The sequence below is a fragment of the Meriones unguiculatus genome, chromosome 2, assembly GCF_030254825.1.
Source record: "Meriones unguiculatus strain TT.TT164.6M chromosome 2, Bangor_MerUng_6.1, whole genome shotgun sequence".
NCBI lineage: Eukaryota > Metazoa > Chordata > Mammalia > Rodentia > Muridae > Meriones > Meriones unguiculatus.
Window position 1 is genome coordinate 22,396,990 of NC_083350.1, and position 24,082 is coordinate 22,421,071.

A 24,082-nucleotide genomic window follows, 5' to 3' on the forward strand; every position below is an offset into this window, starting at 1 on the left:
ACACGTACATACATACATACATACATACATACATACATACATGTATGGATGCAACATTTAAATTTTTGTGCGGTTCTTAAATGTCTACAGGTTAGCCTGTCATCAGTTTAATAAATTCTTTTGTGAACCTTAATTACAGTTTTCAATACATTTTTTTTTAATTTTCAAAGACCAATATATTTATTTTATATCCCTGAAAAGAAAAACAACAACAAAAAAACAAAACAAAACAGCATTTGCCTATTAAAATAACACCTAGCATTAATTCTATGTGTACAGTAGTTTCTGCGTTGTGTCTTTTATATGGTTCATATTAGAGCTGTAGTTACTGATTTTGACTGATGGTTCATTCATGTGGTTAATGGATGTGCTAATCCTGAAATTCATGAGAGAAAAAGAGAAAAAGAAAATTATTGTTTTCACAACTTTGAGCCAAATTTGAAGGAAGCTTTAAATACTTGCCAGGGTAATGGACTCTGGCCAGGCCCATCCCTGGGTTCCCAGGAAATGGTTACAAGTTACAGTTCCCAGACACTTCAAAAGGCAAAACCACCTGACCACACCCCATCAGGTCCAATCAGAGGCAAGCATACATCTTGGTGTATTTCCTGCCTGTGTACCTCCCTCCCACGTCCAATCAAGCACAGTGCAGACAAACTTGGTTAGGGGATCAAACACGTGTGGCTAGTTATTTCCCAAGAACCCCAGCGCCCAGCATTCCAGGAAGTAATCTGTCCTTGGGCAAGTACAGCTGACAGGCTAGCTTTGATTCTGCCATGGGATGCTCTCCACTCCCTGGCAAGTCAGCTGGGACTGTTTACCAGTGCGCCTGCACCTGACATGTCTATGCAGTTTACACTTCATTTTCTCACCTTTTCTCTGGTTTCTTAAATGAAGTATCCTAACAGTAAACATCCCAAAAGGCACAGGCAAAGGCCGCCATGTTTTTCTTTTCTTTCTTTAAATTTTTTAAAAATATGTTTTTTTTCTTTAATTTTTTAATGTTTTAAAAGAAGGCAGATCTTTTTTCTCAAAATGTTGAATCGTAGATGAATCATAGACGTAAATGTGACATTCTTTATTATAACCCAAAGAAACTTATATAGGCTCTGAAATGCTAAGATATTCACAGAAGTTTCAGTAATTTTTTTTTATTTTTTTTATTTTAGCATTATGCCTTGTCAGTGTTATTCTCCAGTTCTTGTCTGGTTGGTAGGTGATCTGCTCTCAATTTGTCCAATCTGCAAATGCCAGCACGATCACCTCTCAATTAAGATAACATGGATCAAAACAAGCTTCTTGAAATCCGCATGGTAGAATAGACAATCTAAATGTTAAAATCAGCAATTTTTTTTTTTTAATTGAAGGGCTCCAGCAGGCTGGACCATGGCAAGCACAGGCCTGGGCATGGCAAACATGGCGCTGGTAGGTTTGGCTTTTTGCTTGCTTTTCTTTCCCTTGCTAAACTTTTAAATTACATTCCTAAAGCAAGCCACCAAGGACTGTCCCCTTATTTGGCCACTGACTCACTTCTGGGACTGATTACCAAGGTCCAATTATCAAAACACCAAGGTCCAGCAATCAAAAGTCATTATTTCGACTAGCCCAATTAAAATACCCAATCAGAGCTTACCAACCCGTCCTAGCTCATTCCAACACAGACCTCCCCCTTTCCTTTTAAAATTAACACCTGCAAAGCTGGTTGCGGCTGTTTCTACCTGACTCAGATTCAGCCTTGCCTCCTGGCCTTGCTTAATATAAAATCTCTTTGTGTCTGGCTTGTGCTTGGAAATTGGTGTTTGGGTGCAGTCTGTGCCTAACCTGGGGTCCAGAGGGGAGCACCCTGCAATATGGAGGTCCCTTCACTTCTCAGCCACAGTTTCCCCTTCCTCCTCACCTTCCAGCTCTCTGCTCCCCTCTCCCCCAATCCATCCCCCCCCTTATTTCTTCTTCAGAAAAGAGCAGGCCTCCAAGATATGACACCCAACGAAAATCAAAGCTACTTTGAGATTCCACCTTACACCTATCAATACGGTATCTGTCAAATTATTTCCTACCTCCGTCAGGAAGTTGTACTTGCTCGCATGTACAGGAAAACAGGGAGTGTTAAATCAGAAACCCAAAACAGAGTTAATATCCTGTTGCAATAATTTTCTATTTCTCTTCTTTTAGCACGTTTATGCAATGCTGTTTTCTTTTTGGACACAAAACCATTTTTTTTTTTTGCTAGAATACTGTATATCACTTCATAAAATAAGTTACTTATATATGATGAAAGAAGGTGCTTACCGTAGTCTTCCTGATTATAGTCATCAATAAGCACCAGAAGCATTAAAGAGAAACCACAGGGTTATAAAAATAAAAATGATGTTGCTTCGGTTTTCTCTCTGTCAGTCACTGATGTTGGCATCTTAATGAATACCCTTCAAACTGCCACTGCCAGGAAAGGCTGCTGCCAGGTGCTTCCTCACAGCATTGCTCAGATGCTGCGAGGTTCGGAGAACTTCCCTAACGAACAATGTGCTCTATTGCGCAATGAATGACTCTACGTGTGTACAGAGGGTCGTGAAAATCTATATGTTAAAACGGGCAACTATTTCAAAGTGTATTTTATGAAACAAAGGAAGTTCCAGAGCAGTATGTAAGACAGAAGAGTGCTGTTTTCTTAATAAAATTTGAACTTGAGAGAGAGAAAAAGAGAGTTTTAGGGGGATACAGAGAATTTTATATGCTCCAAGTCTACTTCCTCCTAGTCACCAAATGTTGTATGCCTAAGTTGGAGCTTGTGCTGACTGTCTTATGCAGCATTCAGTTTGAGGACTGTCTCTGGGCAAATAGCCAAATGTCTGGAAGTCACGGTTGTTTCAGTACAGGATGTAGCAAGGTGACAGTCTGGTAATCAGAATAATTTAAAGAGTCCTGTTGTACAGCACAGTGACTACAGCAAATGACCGACCGCACATTTCACTCATTTTCTTGTCTTATGACGCTTTGATATGTCGTCATTATTCATTCCTTTAGTCTATATCATGTCAGCTTTTAAAAACGCTATCAGCTCACAGCCAAATCTTTCCCTCCTAAGTAACTGTCCTACACTAGCTTTATCTATAACTATAGCAACTTCTATATCTATGTCTGTATCTGAATCTTCTTCTCTTTACATAATCCACGAGTGTTGTATACACTCATGTGTGCAGGCTTTTCCCTTCCTGTCAGTGGAATGCATTTAAGTTTTGGGATGAGTGAAAATATCTTTCTATGGCACCACACAACTTGATGAACTGTAGATAGTGTGATTCAGAGTATGTTCCACAAAAACGTGCATTTTCACGTTTGGATATTAGGACACTAGTCTTGTGAACTGACGGTCTGAGAAAGCCTGACGACTCTTCCTTGGTTATCAGCCTGCGTTGTATATGTATGTGCATAATTGTGTATTTGTTGTTCTGGCAATTTTTACACTCTCACTACTAAAACATTTCTTCTAGATATACACAAGGGTGGGTCTCTAAATTTTCCATGCAGATGAGTATATTATGTTAAATATTTAATACAATATTAATACAATGTATTTAATACAATGTTAAATATTTCTCACTATTAAAACATTTCTTCTAGATATACACAAGGATGAGTCTCTAAATTTTCCACACAGATTATATAGACTCTTAAATGCTTCATTAGCTGGTTTTGTTATCGGATTGTTACACTTCACGTATAGCCATTATGCCAGCTAAATTCTGATTGTTGCTAATGGTACCCAACCTTGGAGTTAGCAGCTGGAAAGACAGCTGCCCACTCACAATCAAGATCTACAAAAGGGTATAATTGGTCTGACTTCCTCCCATGGGAAGTAAATAAGAGGAATGAAGTGTTAAATATGAAAGTGAGGTTCAGGGAGGAAAAAAGTGCATTTCACAGGGAAGAGGATTGTGGGCCATTAATGAGAGCCATTTGGCAGACACTACAGAGCAGAGAGCTAAGACTGCGAGTCTCAGCCCTCGGCACCTGCATTGGCTGAAATCAGGACCGAAGAACCATCCAACAGCTTGTATTCTGGAGACGGGGTTGGGTGAATTGTGGCATCAAATTAGTTTAACTCCTAACACCTGCTGAGATCTTTTTATCTGTCACAATTTTATTCTGAAATGATGAAAATGCAGAATGTGGTAGAAGGTGTCACAGTGCAGGGACGTGGAAGGGAAAGCTGCAAAAGAGTGAAGTGGGAGCATGCAGACATATGCGTGTGCACAGGCAGAGAGCAAACCTAACGGGATCCATGCTTACCACGGACCAAAGCAAAGCCATGATGTGGCTTTTTATGGCCAAAAAAGGAGAAGTGATGTTCAGTGACAAATCACTGTTGTACTTTCTGTATGTGCTGAACGCACTTGGGTTTTTATACCTGCTGTCTGCACCTAACCTGTTAGGAATGGAAGGAAAAATGGCTCAAACAAATATATACTATGAATTGATCAGATCACTTAATAGCCCTTTTAGAAATCATTGTTACTTTTCTTTGATATAACCTGAAAAATGATAGTCATCGTAGATGTCATTCGAAGTTATTAATCTGGAAGTATATTAAGGAATTTCTGTGCTGTTACATGAAAGCCCGCTGATCTACGTTGAATGAATCATTTGCCCGTGTTCGTAGCCTATATTAAGTAGTCACTCAGGAAATACTGCATCACTGAGCTATGCTTACGTTTGCATGCTCATTTAGTTCACTAAGTAACATCAAAAAATAAAATCACTTCCGTGCAAGCCACCACTGAGCTCATCATTTTTCAAGCTAAGTACACAGCTAATGGCAGGCAGCACATAAAACTTTCCAACATTTCAGTTGGAATCCTGGAATCCTGTCACTGCTGCAGTCTTTCAGATGGCTAACACACTCCGTTCATTCATAATAAAATATCTTCCAAACAATGAAGGCTAGACAGCTCCATTCTGTCCATCATTCTTTCAAGTACAGCTAGTGTTTCATGAATAGGGTTTGGTGGTTCAGGTCACAATACAAACAAGTGCCTTCCCTTTGAAGAGCCTCACTTGAGTTCCTGGCAGAAATCCGTCACATGTGATGCACTTCCCCTACCCACACACTTAAAAACATGCATGCGAAGTCCAGAGTTGGGTAGAGTAGATGCTTCCTCTGCTTTTAAACTGTGTAACTGTTTTCCTTCATGGCAGATCAACCATTTCTGTTTTTTTTTTTTTTTTTTTTTTTTTTTTTTTTTTTGACAGTGCTATACTTCTGTTACACACCTGACGTTACAGATGACATGGTATTGATGAGTCAGATGCTGTCTTCAAAAGTCTCATTACCTTGATAAGAAAGCATGTGCAAAGCACAACCATCTGCCAGGGTACCTTAACTTCCAGAACTCACTTCCCAAATTCTTGTGACTCTTGTCCTGATCTGATTCAGGTGCGTTTGTTGTTCCCGTGGAATGTGCACAGGTGTGAGTGGTCATTCCTCTGTAAGTGGATCCCAGTTCCATCATTTCCCTGTATAGGTTCTAGAGCCCTCTTGTCTCTCCTTTTTCACTGTCCTTCTCTGGTGAGTCACTAGTATAGCTCATGATTTGCTGCACTGCTTTTAGACAGGACTCGATTAATTCACATATCTGCACTCCTTCCTCCACGTGGATTCCTCTCCTCCAGAACCTGTCTCATAGATTCCTGTTGCTTCGCCAACCCTATAATCTGGCTTTGGTTAGGCTCTACATCCTACCTCCCACAATGCCACTGTGTTATGATTCTACCCAAATGGATGCATTGATTAGATCAGAGTCTTCAGAATCCATCACTTTTCAAAAGCCCATTGGCTGTCAGTGAAGCCACCAGTATATGAGTCTGTGAGGGACACTGCATAGTCACATCATTGGATTTGGAAATAGAAGAAGAGTCTCAAGTGTCTTTCTAGTTTCTCAAATAACAGCTTGATTTGTATGAGTTTAATTCTTTTTCAAAGACTGGAAAAGACCAGAAAGCATTAAAAAAAAAATCACCATGACAAAAACACCAGAAACTTTGAAGTTTTTTATTTCATGAACTATTATGAGGGAAATGATTTATTTCATTGAAAATTCATTAGGACTTACTGCTATATTAATGTAAATCTACAAAACCCAATTCATTTATTTACTAAAATAATCTCACTGCTGAAAGCAACCCTCTGAAACTTGCATTACAGGCATGTTGCACACAAGATCATTTATTTTTATTTGAACTAAGTTCATTGCCTAAGGCCATAGACCTACTTTATTTGAGGACCTTAACTAATTAATTTTTATTCACAAAAGTGACCATCTGTTTCACCTGGGATTGACTGTCGTAACCTGCTTAAAACTGTAGTTCCTCTATTAACACCTCTTTTTGTCTTTAGCATAACAGAAACCATTTTGATCATAAGGTGAAATTAAGTTCACTTTCTCAAGCTCTACCTGCCTGGGAACTTGAATAGCCTTTTACTTGCAATTCAATACTTGTTGAATGTTCTCCTTGAATTAATGATAAATGTTCTACTTAGACAAAACCACAATACCCTACTATGTTTCTTTCTCCCAGAATTACGGGGAACTGGAAAGTCTACAATCTGATATACCCTAGCCAATCAGCTTAAAATGCTTGACTAGTACCTAGATACAATGTACTTGGAACAAAATCTATTCTTCTCATATTTAGCTATTTCTATGATGCGGTGCTGCCCTCCCCTGGCTTCCTGCACCTGGCTACCTGGTTGTTACCGTGTTACTGTTATTCTTATAAATACCTGCCTTAGAAACAGATGGAGTCACTGTCTGGTTCCCAAATCCAGGCTGTGTCTCTGACTGGTCAGTTTTTGTTTAGCGCTCAATAAACTTCCATCAGTGTAAGTCTGGTGTTTGAGTGGTTAGTGTGCGGCTCTTCCTGAATCCTAACATTATTTAGAAGATAACAGCATAACTCCTGAGAGAGAGAGAAAAAAAAAAAGTAAGTGGACTTTTCAGAAAGTCAAATACACACTATTCTAATTAAGAAAAAAAATCACCCAGTAATTTTTGAGATTTAATTATTTTGAAACATTATGAGGAAGAAACTAAGCAAAAATAATAAAGACTTTCTTCTGTCCTGTTTGAGTAAGAATAAAGATTTTTAGCTGCTAGATTTATGGGCTTAACACTCAGGATATGTTAGATGCTTGAAAGCCCTTCTCTGCTTTATTATCACACATAAATTCTAGCTTGTGCTGAGGAATACAAATCTTCACTTAATCATATCATCTCTACAGCCTTTTTTTGTGTATGTCCTGAAGTTGGCGTTGCTTACACGCTCCTCCTAGTGGTCTTAGCAATTCAAAATGATGCATTGCTGCAACGTCAGTTTGCACTTATTCTGAGACGTTGCAGCTTCTCATAAACAGAAGCGTCTGTCATCTGTGTGCAACATAGATCATAAACCCTTCACACTCGTCACCACTCAAAGCTAAATTCATCTGTAAATGAACGCCTTTACTAAAAGCCTTTTTGTTGACCTAATGCATCCATTAGGTTAATTCTGTTATCAAAAATGACCAAATACATTTCCAAAATGGCAAAAATAAAAAAAAGAACAAGTTGTTTTCCCCATAATAATCGAACATTTGCTGGTCCTAAATTTTCTCCCACAGTAATCCTTTATTTATGCACTACAGCTCATTGGAAATATCTATAAATGGCACACCGAGGCTCCTTTAAGCATAACCCCTATTCAAATTATACTTTGAAATTTTATAGTTATTTCTTAGTTTTGAGGTGTTAGCCCCACAGCTAGTCATCACAGATCAACGTCATGTCAGTGTGCTGGTATCACACTGACACACACAAATTGGAGGTACTAACCCCTGCCCCAGTGGGCATCATAGGTCTATAATCACATCAGTGTGTTTCAGGGTGATTCTTGTGGTATTCTGTCCCAGCCAGTCATCACAGATCTTCGATCACCTCAGTGTGTTTTTAACAACCAAATGTTTACCTAATAATGTTAGTTAACATTTCTTTAAGAAAGCAAGTGAGTATCTCATTTCTAGAAATATTCCACACAATTACAAAAAAAATGTTTACTGAAAAGTACGTACTCACAGGGCTGTTAGGAGCACTTGCTGCTTTCCCAGAGGACCTGGGTTCAGTGCCCAGCACCCACGGCGGGTGGCTCACAACTGCCTGTCACTCTGGCTCTAGGAGATCCAGCATCTGTTCTGGCCACCCACCCACCCACAGCATAAACCCACACGTAGACACGACACACTTAGACATAAATACAGCTTCAAAAAAATTTAGTACATATGGTTAAAAAAAACCCCAGATTTTAATGCACAAGGTTCGTGTGTGAGGATCAGGTCCACAGCATGTCTAGGAGCAGATATGGATTCCTGAGACAGAGAGGAGGGAAACCAGTGGCTTCAGGCCCTGGGAATTAGGCCACATTTGGATTACAGGTTCTGAGAGAGGGTTAAAGCAAAGCTTATTTACAGCAAATGGTTGGCTTGAGGCATAGCCGTAAATGCATGTGATCTGGCACTGGAGGTGGAAGAGAAAATTACTTCAGAATAGGGTACAAGATGGTAACAGAAGCATCCGCAAGCCTTGCCTTCCCACAGCCTTCATTGTACTTGAGTAAGAGAGGTCATCAGCAAGTTGCATAAACTATGCCCAGTGAGGGCAGTCTGTGAAGTTGTGGGGAGGTGAGAAAGGTAGTTCTGGACGAGGCTATTAGACGTGGGCTGAAAATGCACAGAGGGGTAAGTCAAGGGTAATGGAGTGAGAAAGAAAATTCTAAATGAGGAAAATCCTTGAGGTGAGGGTTTGCTTGATATCTCTAACAACAAGAAGTTCCACCAAAAATGCATTATGTGTGACTATTGATACAGAAAATCTACTTTTAGCACTATTCTGCCATTGATTGTATTGTTTTTTTTTCAAAATAAATGCAACAATAAAATTTAAGAGGCAAAGAATGTATGCATGAAAGTTAATAGCAAGAGTATGAAATTTCTATGACGTTCAACCCAGACTGTAACGCTTCTATCCTAGATTTTCTGGAAAAATGTTTAAATAAAAAAAGTTATAGTGGGCTTGGGGAGATGCTCAGTGAATGAAGTTCACTGCGCAGGGATGAGGGCCTCAGTTCCGATTGCCCAACCCACGTCACACTGCACATGGCATGTGCATCTGTTCCAATGGTCAGAGAGAAGGCAGACACAGGAGAGTACCCAGAAACTCACAGGTAAGCTGGTCTGGTGCACACATGTGTGGCGAGGAGAGCCTGCTTCAGGCAGAAGGCAGGGGCTGATACCCGGTGCTGGTCTCTGATTTCCACACATGCCATGTGCTATGTTTGAGCCGGTTTTCACCAATGAGCACTCTCGTGTACACACACACATTCACACACAGAAATGTATACACACACACACGTACATATTATACACACACACACATACACATGTACATACACACGCACGCATATAAAAAAGATGTTTTTAAGTTTCTGGTATTTGCCCTGGAACAGGTGTGCTAGGAAAGCATACCTGCACCTCAGTCATGTCTCCTGGCATGTCTCGCACACCGCAGAATAAACATTCTCTACCTGCTCATACGCTCTCCATTTGGCTTACAACTCTAGTCCTCTGCCCTGGGGACACACAGAAGAGAAAAATCACCCGGAATAAACTAGAGCTGTCAATGCATTTTTTTCCTGTGTCATCACTTTAATGTGTTTTATAGAAAAGCGTTTTTCAATTCATTGCAGCGCTTTTCTCTGCATGATAACACTGAATATAAAGAACAGGCAACTTCCTCAAGTGAATCTGTCTTTCCGAACAGCAGTGTTAGAAGCTGTCTACGAGGAAACGCCTTCCGTCATGGTGTGCTCGAACTGATATGGTTGGTTGTTTTCATTGAGACTTCGCTCAGCTCATAATATCGCATTCGCCAACGAACTGTTTAGAAAAAAAACAATAACTTAAGCACACTTATACGCAACCTAGTTAATTATTAACAACATAATTGGCTCAATTATATTTTAAAAGGAAGTGAGCATTTGTATCTTTCATTTATTTTCCTGGTCCTTATAAATTCCACTTAATTATTTTATCAGAACCAAGCAGACTTACGAATCCCTAACCTCAGACTCTGCTCTTTTATAGCTCCCAGATGCTTAGAGACAGACTTTCTAAGTGAGGAGCTCAGCTGCTGGCGGGGATGAAGTCTGCTGGATCTCCTGCCTTGGCTATTGTTTCACAGCAGGCTGGGATCGTACTCATAATACCAGATAATTGGGCTCAGTTTTCCACGCACAGGAGCAGCACAGTCAGAATTTCTAAGCTAAAACCATCTTCATTATCATATATAGAGTCCTGACAAGATGCTAGACTCTCCATTTTACCTGAAATATTATACACAACATATGGTGCGCGCATATATATGTGTGTGTATGTGTGTCTTTGTTGTTCTCATCTCTCTAGAGGAACCTAGAACTCCAGATAAGTCAAACAGCCTTTTCAAAGGCACGGAGTGATAAAAGAAGGCAGAATTTATGCCCTACACTTCAGTGGCCTTGCTCCTACTGGGTGCCGCTGGGCTGGCGGTGCCTGCTGACGGCGGTGTTATGTTCTGCAGTGAGAAGCTTGGGGAAGTAAAATGCAGGAAGCCGACTTTCCAAGGCAAGACTGCAGACTATAGAGACAAGAGCTAAGTTTTCCCTCACAAACACGAGTACCATTCTTCCACCCGCTAATCTGATGGCTGACAGCAAGTGAAAAGAATCAAAGAGAGGTCTGCTGGCCGTGGGCGGGTGGGCACCAGTGTGATGAGCAAGGATGTGGTGGAGAGATGGGGGAGAAAGAGAAGTGGAGCGCTTCATGTGTTATGAAGGGAGGTGGAGATGGAGATGCAATGGTGCCAAAGGACAGCCTGATGCGCGAGGCCTGTGATGCCACCTGAGGTCATAGTGATGTCCAGACTGTGCTGTTTCTGAAGGCCATGTCTGGATCTGTGGCCCTATGGCAGCTAGGGTCTGCTGGGTTGATGTCTGTGGTCTGTGTTACCACCAAACATCATGCTGTGGTCCGGGCTACTACCAGAAGCCATGTTGATGTCACCACCCCTTACCTGTTGCCATAAGGGCAAGCTGGCCCTGTCCCCTGACTGGGATGGTGTGGGAAAACCGTCTCTGTCCCTCACCTGGGCAACATGGGAGGGCTGGCCACAGTGGTGCGAGCAAGAGAGGGCTGGTGAGCTGATCAAGTCATCTACCACCTGGGCCCAGAATTACGGTGTCGAGTTGCCCCATTCCAACATCTACCCCATCTATGAGCTTCTGCAGTAGGTGAAGGGGCCAGTCCTGTAGATCTGTAGGATCTCCATGACTTAGAGCAACAGCGGGATATCTGAGAAGAGTCTCAGTGAGGGTCCAGTATGACTGGTATAGCAGAAGCTCCAGACCAGTGATTCATTTGCAAATGAAGCTATTTGGGGAAAAGGGTATACTGTGTGACACACTGCAGTTTCCATTGCCACTGCGATGAGCCAACAGGCGACTGAGAGGTGGGAGAGATGGAGGAGCAGAATGGCACATGCACAGGGGAACTGGAAACTCAACTTCTATGATGGGTGTGAGAGAAGGCTGCGATTTATAGAAGAGCAGGTTGTTGCCCAAAGGGGTTATTTCTTTTATTTTTTATTTTCTCTTGAAGAGGAGGTCACAGGGGTAGAGGGCAGATATAGAAGGATGGAGAAATGAGTGGTATTGGAGTGCATGATGTGGGATTCACAAAGAATCAATACAAAAATTACTTTTTTTTTTTAAAGACTCAATGAGTTTAACATGGATGATGCAACCAGATTTCAATCCTTCTTTTAAAGTTTGGACAGTTATGCAAACTGTTTAGGTGTTTTGCTTGGCTCAAGGAGTTGTACTGTTAGAATAATGATCTACACTTCTAAACTTTTGGTTGCCCTTAAATATAAAAGTTTGGCTCTTTTTACTTAGTTTTAAACTTTAAAGAAAGATCCCCTAATAGAGGTCAAGGATTAATTTTCTATTGATGACAGAGGTAATGAAGATGGTAGTGATTATATCCTTTCACCATCCTTTTCCTCAATCATTATTAATTATTTAAAATGACAAAAAGTAGTCGCAATAAGCCTCATCAAGTTAAAGACATCCAATTAATACTCTCAATGTGATAATAATAGGCTAGTATTAAATCAACACATATTTAAGTCTCAAAAACACATAAAAATGGTCTTTTGAGGAATTTTTCCCCATGTAATTATGCCTAAAATGTTCTGTTTGTAGGCATCCTCTTAGATTGGAAGAGAAAAAATATTGAATTTGATTCATTTAGGCTAGGCATGATGGCACACGCATGTGTTGGGGTTTGGTCTGGTGCTATGTATTTAGATGCTAAGTACTGGCCCCTGAAATCTCATTGCTATCCAGACAAGCACGTTCTCACATACACAGAATGATGTTGTGTAAACTTTGGTCTTCAGTATTCTCTCATTGGTTAAAACCAAGAAAGGATGGAGCCTCTGGTAGCTGGGCAGAATGGAGGTAGCCAGAGCTTCAATGCCCAGGCTGGTGTACTCAGAAGGACCACAAGGCCAGAGCAGGCAGTAAAAAGAAGGGAAAAGAGGGGAAGAAGAAGGAAGTCACCATGGGGCAGTATGGACTGTGAGCAGGTGGCCAGTGGAAGCTGCGGTGTGTCACGTGGTATACCTTTTAGCCCAAACAACTTTATTTGCAAATGTTTACTACAATGAGCCATTGGTCTGGTTTAAGGCCTCTAGCTTCTGCTATACTATTCATACTGGACTCCTTTCAGATATCCTGAGTCATGGAGATCCTTTGTCTCCAAACAAGAACAAAAACATGGTTGCTTTTAAAAGCACAAAGGCCCTTGAGGCACACCTATGCCAAAGCAATAACAGGAAAGTTCAGTCTGCAGTGCCTGAAGACACTAAAGATGGACTTGGTACTAGGAGGCAGACCTATTTAGTGAATTGTTCAGGAACAGTAATTGTACAGAAAGAAAGATAATTGGTTCCTCACAATGACTGCCAGTGCCAGAGAATTTATGCAAACAGGAAATCTGTTTTATGACATTAGTCTAAATGGTATCTCATAAACTATGAATATCCTACACAGTTTTATTCCAGCTCTCCCCAGCCCTATGACCAGCAATGAGATTCAAGAAACTAAAATTATTTTCAAAGATAAAATTAGTTTCAAAGATTAGTTCCAAAGATAATGTGTTTTCCTCCCTTTCATTCCTTTCCTCACCCACATCCCTCTTTCTTTCTCCTCTGCCCCTCTCATTCTCTCCATTTCTCCCTCCTCTCTTACTTTCCTCCCCATTTCTCCTCCTTCATTCTCAATGGGAAAGCCAAGAATGCCTGTGAAAGGCAACAAGGACATCAAGGATGAAATCCAAGACAAGGGCCACATCACCACAAGAAGCAGACAAAGGAACAAACCAGGCTTACAAACTTTAAAGTTGGAGCAAACCTCACCCCTGGAAAGAAGCCTTCATACTTTGTGAACAGGAGCCATCTTTGTGCATTTATTTATTTTTAAGGATGCCTGCTATCCAGATCTCTAAGCATTCAGAGGCAGAATCTGATTACTTTAGCAAATGAAGACTCCCACTGCTAGAGAAATCAAGGAACTTGCTTTTCATAGCTACCAACATGATTCTGATGTGAGAATCCAGATCTGTGCCTTGAATACCTAATATTCTGACCACTATTACACATAAATTGAATACGGTCATTCTGAGGAAATGAGGTTTTTGCTGAGCATAAGAATAGGCCTGTCTCTGGGTTAAGGGCAATTATCTGATTAAAGCTAAGTCAACCTGAAAATGGGAAGCAACTGGCTGAGATGCCAACATATCAAAAAGGGCTCAGAAGAGAGCTGGGGATTGGTTCCTATTCTGTCTGTTTTGCTGAGATAAGATTTACATCTGTTGTCTGAGCTGCACAATTACATAATACTGAACTCCTGCCATTGCTCTTCCAGTTGAGTTTTCTATGAGGACAAAGGATGTCATAGCAATCAAAGCAAAGAACAGATACTTCTCCAAGTTCTGCAAGACCCAGACATTGCCAACTGTGCAGGAAGAAAAAGAACCCTGAAGGGCTATTTTTATTGAGAATGACTTTACCAGTGATCTAAGAAAGAACTGCTCCTGGCCCAAATGAGGGCCACATTGTACTCAATGTTCATCTGCCCTGTATGAAAAACAATAGTTAACCTTTGACATTATTTTATATCAACCTATCACACAAGTTCCAAAGCAAAGATTTGATATATCTTGTGCTTCCTTGATTTCTGGCAAAACTGGGAGGGCTTCAGATAGCCTAGTCACAAGTTCCTCTCCCAACTCTGCAATTGAACTTGATATTAATATCAACTTTATTGAAAATTAGAATATTAACGTATCCGTTAGTCTAACCCAAGGACTAGTGGATACATTAATATCCATGAGACATCCCACAGGAGCAGGACGCCAATAAATTCAAATTATTGTTTATGTCTCTGATTTGTTCAGAGAAACATGAGACACTATATAATCAGAGGTTGACATAACTCAGATTCTAGGTGAAAATCAATTTTTACTTTTTTGGGTGTGAGCCTACCTTTTAGCGTCTGAGCCACCTCTCTAGCCCCAATTTTTACTTTTTCATCTTTTGTTTTGTGTATTACATTTCATTGCCAGTAAATGAATACCAACTAGCATTGTGTTTTAGTTCACTAAGGCACAAGCAAACAAATTTGTCAAGATGTAGAAGGAAAAACAAAAATCTTACTTCTGTGGTCACAGCTGGTAGTGACAGGGTCATGATAGCATTATATTTCTTAAGCATGCTTCTAATGAGGAGAATATTAAAAAATGAAACAAAAAGGTAAAAAACCAGATGAGAAGTGCATTAGTTACTTTTCTATTGCTTTTTATTTATTACTTTTCAAAGCAACTTGCAGAAGGAAGTGTTTATTTCAGCCTAAGTTTCTAGAGCAGGGTTTCTCAACCTTCGTAAGGTTGTGATTCTTTAATGCAGGTCCTCAGCTGTGGTGACACCCAACCATAACATTATTTCATTGCTGCTTCACAGCTGTAATTTTGCTACTGTTAAGAATTGTGAAGTAAGTATTTTTTTTGGAGATAGAGGTTTGCCACTGGGGTTGCGACCCACAGGTTGAGAAATGCTGTTGATGGATGAGGGTCCGTCACCAATCACATCATGGAGGTACGGCAGCAGGCAGACTGAGAGCTCACATCTTAAACTACAAGCAGGAAGCAGAGACAGCAAACTGGGAACGGTGCCTAACTTTCGAAACCTCAAACCCCATCCACTGTGACATGGTGCCTCCAACAAGGCACACCCCCAGTGTTCCCAACTGGGGACCAAGTGTTCAAACCCTAGAGCCTTTGGGGGCGTTCTCGTTCAAGCAAGAAGCATTGTTATATGACTTACGGAATTCACCTCCATCTGAGTAAAACCTGATTGTTCTCTTAAGAGTTGCATGCAGGTTGCTGGGAATTGTGGTGCACACCTTTAGTCCCAGCATTCAGGAGGCAGAGGCAGCCTGATCTCTGAGTTCGAGGCCAGCCTGGTCTGCAGAGTGAGTTCCAGGACAGCCAAGGTTGCATAAGGAAACCCTGTCTTTAAATGCTACCAAACAAATAAGAGTAGCATGCAAAGGTGGAAAGAGGACCCTGGTTAAGAGAAATTCCTGCTCTCAAAGAGTCCTGGAGTTCGGTTCCTGCACCCATGTCTGGTGCTTCACGACTACCCTTGACTCCAGCTGCAGAGGATCTAACACTCCTGGACTCTGTGTGCACTTGCCGTCATATGCCGATAGTTCACCACAAACCCAAACTGTGAATATTATCAAAAATATTAATCTTAAAAAGAAGCAGCACCTAGGGCCCAGTTTTGGTGCATCAAGAAGGCATTAGTAAAACAAATCACACTCTTTCTACAGAACAATGCATGGAATTGTCACTCAGTGATGGTCATGCCCCTGCAGGTTAGAGACGGACAAGGTGTGAGCAGCAACACATCCAAATCCACCTCCACATACATAATTTGCAACAACATACCTTGAACAACTCTTTGCTTAAGTGTAGAGTCTGTGCTTGGCCTTCCACTAGGTCAGAATTCCCGAAGAGCGATCTTTGTATGCCGCCATGACTAGAACTCCAGGTCAATCTGTGGACCAGCTAGGTAGGTTCTGACATCTCACCTCCAAGATAACGCAGTAGTCATCTAATTCTCTCAGTCCATAATTTCCAGTTTTGTTTGCTAGTTTCTTTGGTCCTGAAATTATTTTCTAGATCACTGTGTGAGGAAACAGCACGCAAGTTGGATACAAGAACACTTACTTTCAAAAATGATCTGTGATCTGATCAGCGACTGCTGCTTTTTTCTTGCAGCTTAGTGAATTCCGTGTCCCTCCAAGATCCTTTGGGAGGATGGTCCATGGAAAACAGCAAATCCATGACACGCGATTCTGGTCAGTGCTTCAGCTACGAGTTAACAGATAGTGTCAGAAGCCAGCCCCAGCAGCATCTAAGGACTTTCCTATGTGGGTGCTAATGTTACAGCTCACCATGGGAACAGACGTTGGGGTGTCACTAATGCACTTCCAATGAAGCTGTTTAGGACGCTGTATGATGCATCACCCAGGGGACCGAAGCAAGAAATTTCCCTTATGATTTAATAATAGAAATGATGCATCTCCTGTGTAGACTTGGCTTTTTTTCTCTTGCTGGTCAATGAATATTCTGTGGGATGAGCTGGGACGACCCTCTCATGAAACTGTTTTGTGCACTGAGTCTCTAACCCCAAGCAACCCAATTAAGGGAGAGACGTACTCTAAGAAAGTCAATTTCAAGACTGCACAATAACTTTAGTGCCGGAGATATAGGAAAGTAGGTTGCCATGGAGACAAGTACATAAGTTGTATAAGTAATCACATTTTTGTTTTTGCCATAGTTACTGGAAGATAAGGGCTAAATGCTATGTTCAACTGAGGCAGCAGTGTCTGCATTTGTCAAAGCTTCATTTATATCCCCATCCTGTCTTGTTATTTTATACCTCTCAGTGCACTGTATACAGCATAAACCTTATTTCTGTTAAGAAAACCAGAGGATTTTACTAAAATAAAAGGATTCTTTAAAAAAAAAAAACCTTAGAGGATTACCCTTAAAAAAGTGCAATTTATAAAATCTCATACCAAATATCACTTGCTTCTTTAAAAACTTTTTAATTATAGGGTAAAATGGAAAACTCATGAATGTTTAATGGTGATTATTATTATTATTTTTACCCTATAAGCCAATGTTCTGAATAAAGTACTAAATTATAGAAAAACCAAAGTTGAAAACTAAACGGAAGGCCTTCCGTATAGTTTTTGTAACCCGTTTGACGGGGGAGTGACAAGGGATGTGACCTGTAAGGCACTGGGCAGCTGACAGGATGAAGAAGGCATGCCGCCGTAGTTGTGGACCCTGCCTGGTCTTCAGGAGACGCATGGAGTCTAGTTAGCAGTGGGGCCTTGGCAATCTGCACGGACATGCGTTACTCATTCACATAGTAATGCCTACAGCTGCTTAGCACTGTCGCGGCAGAGCTACTGCTCCCCTCGTGGAGAATGTTTGGGCACGCCTTCTCAGGAGACCCTCACAGGTAATATGTTTTCTTACAAGGGCATGTGCGGAGAACAAATCTGTAATCCGTGTCTCTCTATTGGGAGTGTTCTCACCAGCTTACTTCAAAACAGACTTTAGTTTTGCCTTTCTCCCCTTGGATTTTGTTCTGCAAAGCAGTGAATGATCATGTGGACATTGTTCTCTTCTTTTTCATTCGCTCTCCTCCCATTTGTTTATTATTTATCGTTTGTGTGAGGAGGTGGGGGTGGAGTGAGGACAGAGGGCAAATATTGGGTGCTGGTTCTCTCCTACATTATCAGAGCAGGTTCTCTCTGGTTGTTGCAGCCCTGATGCTGTGAACTCGAGGCTAGCTGGTCTCCAGAACTTCCAAGGAAGTTCCCTGTCCCTGCTCTCTAGCTCACCACAGGAGTGATGAGGTTACAGATGCATACCACCACATCCAGTTTTTTTTTTTTTTTAACATGGTTCCTGGGATCATGCTCAGTTCATCAGGCCTGGATGGCAAAAGCCTTTAAGTATCCTATCAGATCATCTCACAGGCCCCCTTTCTCTCTTTTAAAACAAGTTCTCAGGTAGCCCCCAGGCTAGCTTTGAATTCACTATATTGCTATATTTGGTCTTACATTCTTGAATACTTCTGCATTCATCTGCTTTGTGCTGGGGTTACAGGCATGTACCACCTCTTCTTAGTCTATAGAAACCTAGGGATTACACCTAGTGTCAAGAGCTCCAGGCAAACATCCTATCAACTGAGCCATATCTGAAGTTTTCATTATCCATTCTCTTACAGTTAGATTCATCACAAAGGTGGCTCTGTGAAGTTGTATTATAATGATTGACAGAGGTCCTTGATCTGCCACTCAGCTGCTGAGTGACCTCTCCAGCAAGATACTTAAATACTCTGTCTGTTTTCTTAGCTACAAAATGGACAATCTAATGAGAGTTATCGAAGGAACATATTGTGTGTATGTCTGTGTGTTTTAATCATGAAGTGCTTAAAGAGATGCATTCAAGGACTTAATGCTACAAATGCCAACATTTTCATTCTCACATTGCTCTGTTATGACAGCCGTTAATACCCATAAAATTGCATCAGTGATACCAGAAACTTGCCCTGGTTTGTGTGCTGATAAATGAGAAAGCCTTCTAGCTGCCACTTCAAAGACTTCCCTGTGCTGTGCGTGTGATTGTGTCAATAACATTCAGCCAAAGAATGGCTTTCTTTTATATTTTCAGTGACTCAGAGTACTTGTAAATAGTTTATAGCACTCAGAAATAAATGGCAGACTTCTTCTCTACCATAAATATTGTTTAAGTAACGCAGGGTTTATCTTGTAAATAAAATCGAATCGAGGGCTCATGGCACATGGCACTACTTCTGAACAACCTGGGAGGCAGAGGGATAAGAGCCATGGAGTCAGGGCCTCATTGTCTATGGAGTGAGTTCAAGGTCAGCCTGAACATTGTGGCAAGACTCTATCTAAAAATAAAAATAAATAAGTAAAAGAGTTCTGTGGATATAGTTCAGACATTGTGCCATTGCCAGCATGTGCAAAGCCTCAATACTAAAATAAAATAACAATAAAATGAAACAAATTGACTTTTATTGCAATTTGCATATGACATTTGTGGCTAGAAGCATATGTATTTCTCTCTCAGCTTTTCATTTTCTGCACCAACCTTGGTTCTGCTACCACTTTGGTGCCATCTGTCCTTTGACATGGTGTCTTACATTCTTTGTGGAAGAAGTTATCAACTAATAGCAACACATCCCTTCTTACCTCTATGAAGACATTAAAGACACGTCAAGCTTGTATTAAGACTGGTAGCTTATCTACAGGCTATTTTGAATTATATATTTCTCCCTGCCTTGACATTGTTGGACGCTTTGCCGAAGGTTCAAGGAATGGAGAAGAGATGAGTAGTAAGGAAAGAAATGACAGAACAAAACTTCCAATATTCAAATGCTCCAAAGTCACTTTCTGGTTGTGGGAGTTGACTGTTATTCCCTGTTAACATAGGGCAATCAAGAAGTCATTGTAAGAATTTCAAAGTGAGAAAGATTTAAAAGATTTACTTTGCTAATTGAAAAACACTGTAGCAACTGGGCCAAACATAGACGAATGGTAGATCCCTCGTCCAGCATCTGCGAAGCCCTGACTCCACCCACCCCAACTGCCCTTACACAAACACTGTATCGTAATTAAATTCTAGCTCTAAAATTAAAACTTTGTAGATCTTCTCCCCTCATTACTTCCAAATATTTGTTTCCTGCAGAGAGAGATTTTTACGAATAATTAAGCCTGCAAATATGATATACGATCAGGGCTCTTTGGAAACTCACCCCCGTGCCTGCCTCCTCAGGGAAAGAACTGAGGAAGGTGCTCCCCATGAAAGAACATGAAAGAACGCTGCTGTTCTTTCATGTGACAGTACCCCATTTTCCATCTAAATCACCAGGCAAAGTGTTTCAGATGATATTCTCAAAAACAGTCAGTGTTCCACGGACTTATTTCTATGAAACCAAGGGCAAGAGAAGGGAGAGAACTGTATTTCTAAGGCTTGTTTTTTATCAAATCCCATCCACACATCCTCTTCTGTCTCTTCACCTCCACATCTCCACAGCGATATACAGATGTAAATAGTCTTGAAGCAGCCGAAGTGTCTAGAAAGCACAAAATCACATATACACAAATCTTGGTGGACAACATTTTCCAGTGCCCAACCTCCGAGGCTGTTTCTAGACACTAAGCATAAACTTGCATGAAGAGAGGTACAAAAGTTCTTGTGAAAGTGGAGAAGACTGAATAGCCCTAGCAATGAGAGAGATGGAGCCTGAACCAGCCATTTCCTGTAATCAGGTGAGACTTCCAATGGAGGAACTGGGATACCAACCAAGTCATAAAACCTTAGACCCACAATTTGTCCTGCCCACAGGATGTGCAGTGGTGGGGGATAGAGCAGAATTTGAGAGAAGGGCCAATGACTGTCTCAGTTTGAGACCGATGCCATGAGAGGGAGCCTACCCACGGTGCTATTTATGACAGTCTCTTACACTTGCAGACAGCAGCCTGGCATAAATGTCATCAGAGAGTCTTCATCCAGCATCTGATGAAAACTGATGCAGAGACCCACAGCCAAACATTAAGTGGGATTTGGAAAATCCTGCAGAAGAGGGGAGGAAGGATTGAGGGAGCCAGAGAGGTCAAGGACACCAGAAGAAAACCTACAGAGTCAACTAACCTGGGTCTATTGGGGCTCATGAAGACTGAACTGCCAAGCAGAGAGTATGCACTGGAGGGACCCAGGCATTCTGCACATATGTGGCAGTTTTGCAGCTTGGTGTTCATGTGGGACTCCTAAAGTGGGAGCAGGGACTGTCTCTGACAATATTGCCTGCCTTTGGATCCCTTTCTCCTAACTTGGCTGCCTTGTCTAGCCTCAGGAGAAGAAGACACACCTAGACTTGTGGCTTGATATGCCAGGACTGGTTGATGATCATGGCAGGCCTCCCCTTTTCTGGGGAGAAAGAGAGGAAGGCTGGATGGCAGGGGTGGGGGGGTGGAGGTGGTGGAAGAGACTGGGAGGACAGGAAGGAGGGGAAGCTGTGAACAGAAAGTGAAGTGAATAAATATCTTGGTCAATTAAAAAAAAAGATGGTAATTACTTCCCCTGTTTGCTTAGTCTGGTATACAGTGGATCTGCCTTCCTGAGGGATGGTCCCTTAGCAGGGTGATTGACCTGCACAATTGAAATGTTAGATCTCCATCCAGGGCACCCAGATTTCATTCTCTTGACCAGAGGGGACAGTTTTCCCTTAATAGACCTTACTTCTGTAGCAATAGAAAAATAGATAACAGACAGACAGACAAATAGATAGATAGATAGATAGATAGATAGATAGATCAGTAGATAATAGAAAGAATATATCAAACAATGATGAATTCATTCAAAGTAAATAAAATATGAAAGACGATGACTCACTCAAAAAGAAAAGACTGCTGGTCATATTTGAATGGGCACTGAAGCAAATGAAAGCGTCTGACACAGTCACTTAGAGGAGGAAGCCGGAAACAGCTGCTGTAGTAAATGAAGTGTCCTGATCCAACCTGGCAGTCCTGTGGCTTTCAGAGACTAGGAAAGCCTGGGGGAAGATGAAGTTAGGAAAGCCCTGGCAGCTTAAAGGGATGCTTCTATTCCCTGTGTGAGAACATGGCAGGGAAAGATGCCCGAGAACATCCAAGAAGACAGACTGTGTGGTATCTCATGCACACCATGACGTTTTAGGACAGAACCCGTAGCTCCCTGAGTCTCAGCAGGTCAGACAGCAGCCATCTGCAGCAACATGCTGTACAAAGAAATGAGCAGTGGTAAGCTTTCGGGAGCGGTTTAATTAACATGGCCACATTGGGAAAGACAAATGGGGTTGGAGGCCTCAGGTCTGTTTTCAAGGGACTAACAAGAACTTGGTGTTTTCATAGAAAAGGGTACCAGGGGGAAATGGAATAAGTGTGTCTGACAGAGCAGGTAACTCAGTCAGACCAGTGACCTGCTTCATCCTTTTTGTTTTGCTTTGTTTTTTTTTTTTTTGGTTTTAGTTTTTTTTTTAAAATTTGTTTATTTATTATTAATTACAGTCTATTCACTTTGTATCCCAGCTATAGCTCCCTCCCTCTTCCACTCCCAATCCCACCCTCAAGTCCACTGATAGCGGAGGTTCTCCTCCCCTTCCATCTGACCCTAGTCTATCAGGTCTCATCAGGACTGGTTACATTGTCTTCCTCTGTGGCCTGATAAGGCTGCTTCTCCCTCAGGGGGAGGTGATCAAAGAGCAGCCAATCAGTTTATGTCAGAGACAGTCCCTGTTCCCATTACTAGGGAACCCCCTTGAACACTGAACTGCCGTGGACTACATCTGTGCAGGGGTTCTAGGTTATCTCTATTGAATGATCCTTGGTTGGAGTCTCAGAAAAGACCACTGTGCCCAGAGGTTTTGGTTCTGTTGCTCTCCTTGTGGAGCTCCTGTCCCCTCCAGGTCTTTCTATCTCCCCCTTCTTTCATAGGAATCCCTGCATTCTGCCCAAAATTTGGCTATGAGTCTCAGCATCTGCTTTGATACCCTGCTGGGTAGAGTCTTTCAGAGGCCCTCTGTGGTAGGCTCCTGTCCTGTTTCCTGTTTTCACCCTCTTCTAATGTCCTTCCTGTTTGCCTTTCTGAATGAGGATTGATCATCTTACCCAGGGTCCTCCTTCTTGCTTAGCTTTAGTACAGATTTTAGTATGTTTATCCTATATTATATGTCTAATATCCACTTAAAAGTGAGTATATACCATGTGTGTCTTTCTTTCTACTTCTGGGGTACCTCACTTAGGATGATTTTTTCTAGATCCCACCATTTGCCTGCAAATTTCATGATTTCCTTGTTTTTAATTGCTGAGTAGTATTCCATTGTGTAAATGCACCACAATTTCTGTATCCATTCCTCAGTTGAGGGACATCTGGGTTGTTTCCAGATTCTGCCTATTATGAATAAAGGTGCTCTGAACATGGTTCTTTCCACAGTGCCTGTTCTACAAGGAGTTCTGGAAAAGTTGCTTTCACTGTCACCACCCAGAGGAGCAGTCTGGTTCCCATGAGATGATCATTTCTACTCCCGCATGGAGCCTCATCCCTCTGGGTAATGACCCATGCTGGAGGGCAGTCTTTCCTGCTGTGTTAGCGGGTACATGGGGGTAGTTTGGGTACAATATGAAAGCCAAGTCTTAGAAGTTTTGGTAAATTAGCTGTGACATGTGACAGAGAGCCAAAAAGCTGTTTTCCTAGCAGGGGTCTAAATGGTGGGATGGCTGATCATAGACCTGAGGCTTGGGACCAGCCTTAGAGTTTAAAATGAAGATGTGAATTATGTTATAAATGTGCCAATCTTGAGATTTTTGGAATGTAGGAACTCTGAATGCAAGCGACATTATTATTATTCATTTCACAAACCGCCACCTTAATAATTTCACATTTTATAATTTGCTTTGACTGAATTTCTTGTGTTGTTCTTGTTTACTCACCAGAAACCATTGAAAAAAATCTGGAAAATTCATATTCATGTCAACAATATTTCATTTCATTCACATAGAAGGTGCTTTATATTAATTTAATTTCTCTTTCATTAAAAAATGAGAGCACTGGATGTGAAACCCAATGCTGTGCATATCTGAGCCACATGCTTTCCCACTGATGAGAACACCTATTCCAGAAAGCGTGGTTTTAAAATGAGCCTAAGCAAGTGTACCCCATGTTACAATTCTTCCCTCATCGAGAACTCCAGTTTTCCTGTATCAGACTGTCCTTTTTTTTGCCCACATCCAAGAAGATGACTTTACAAAG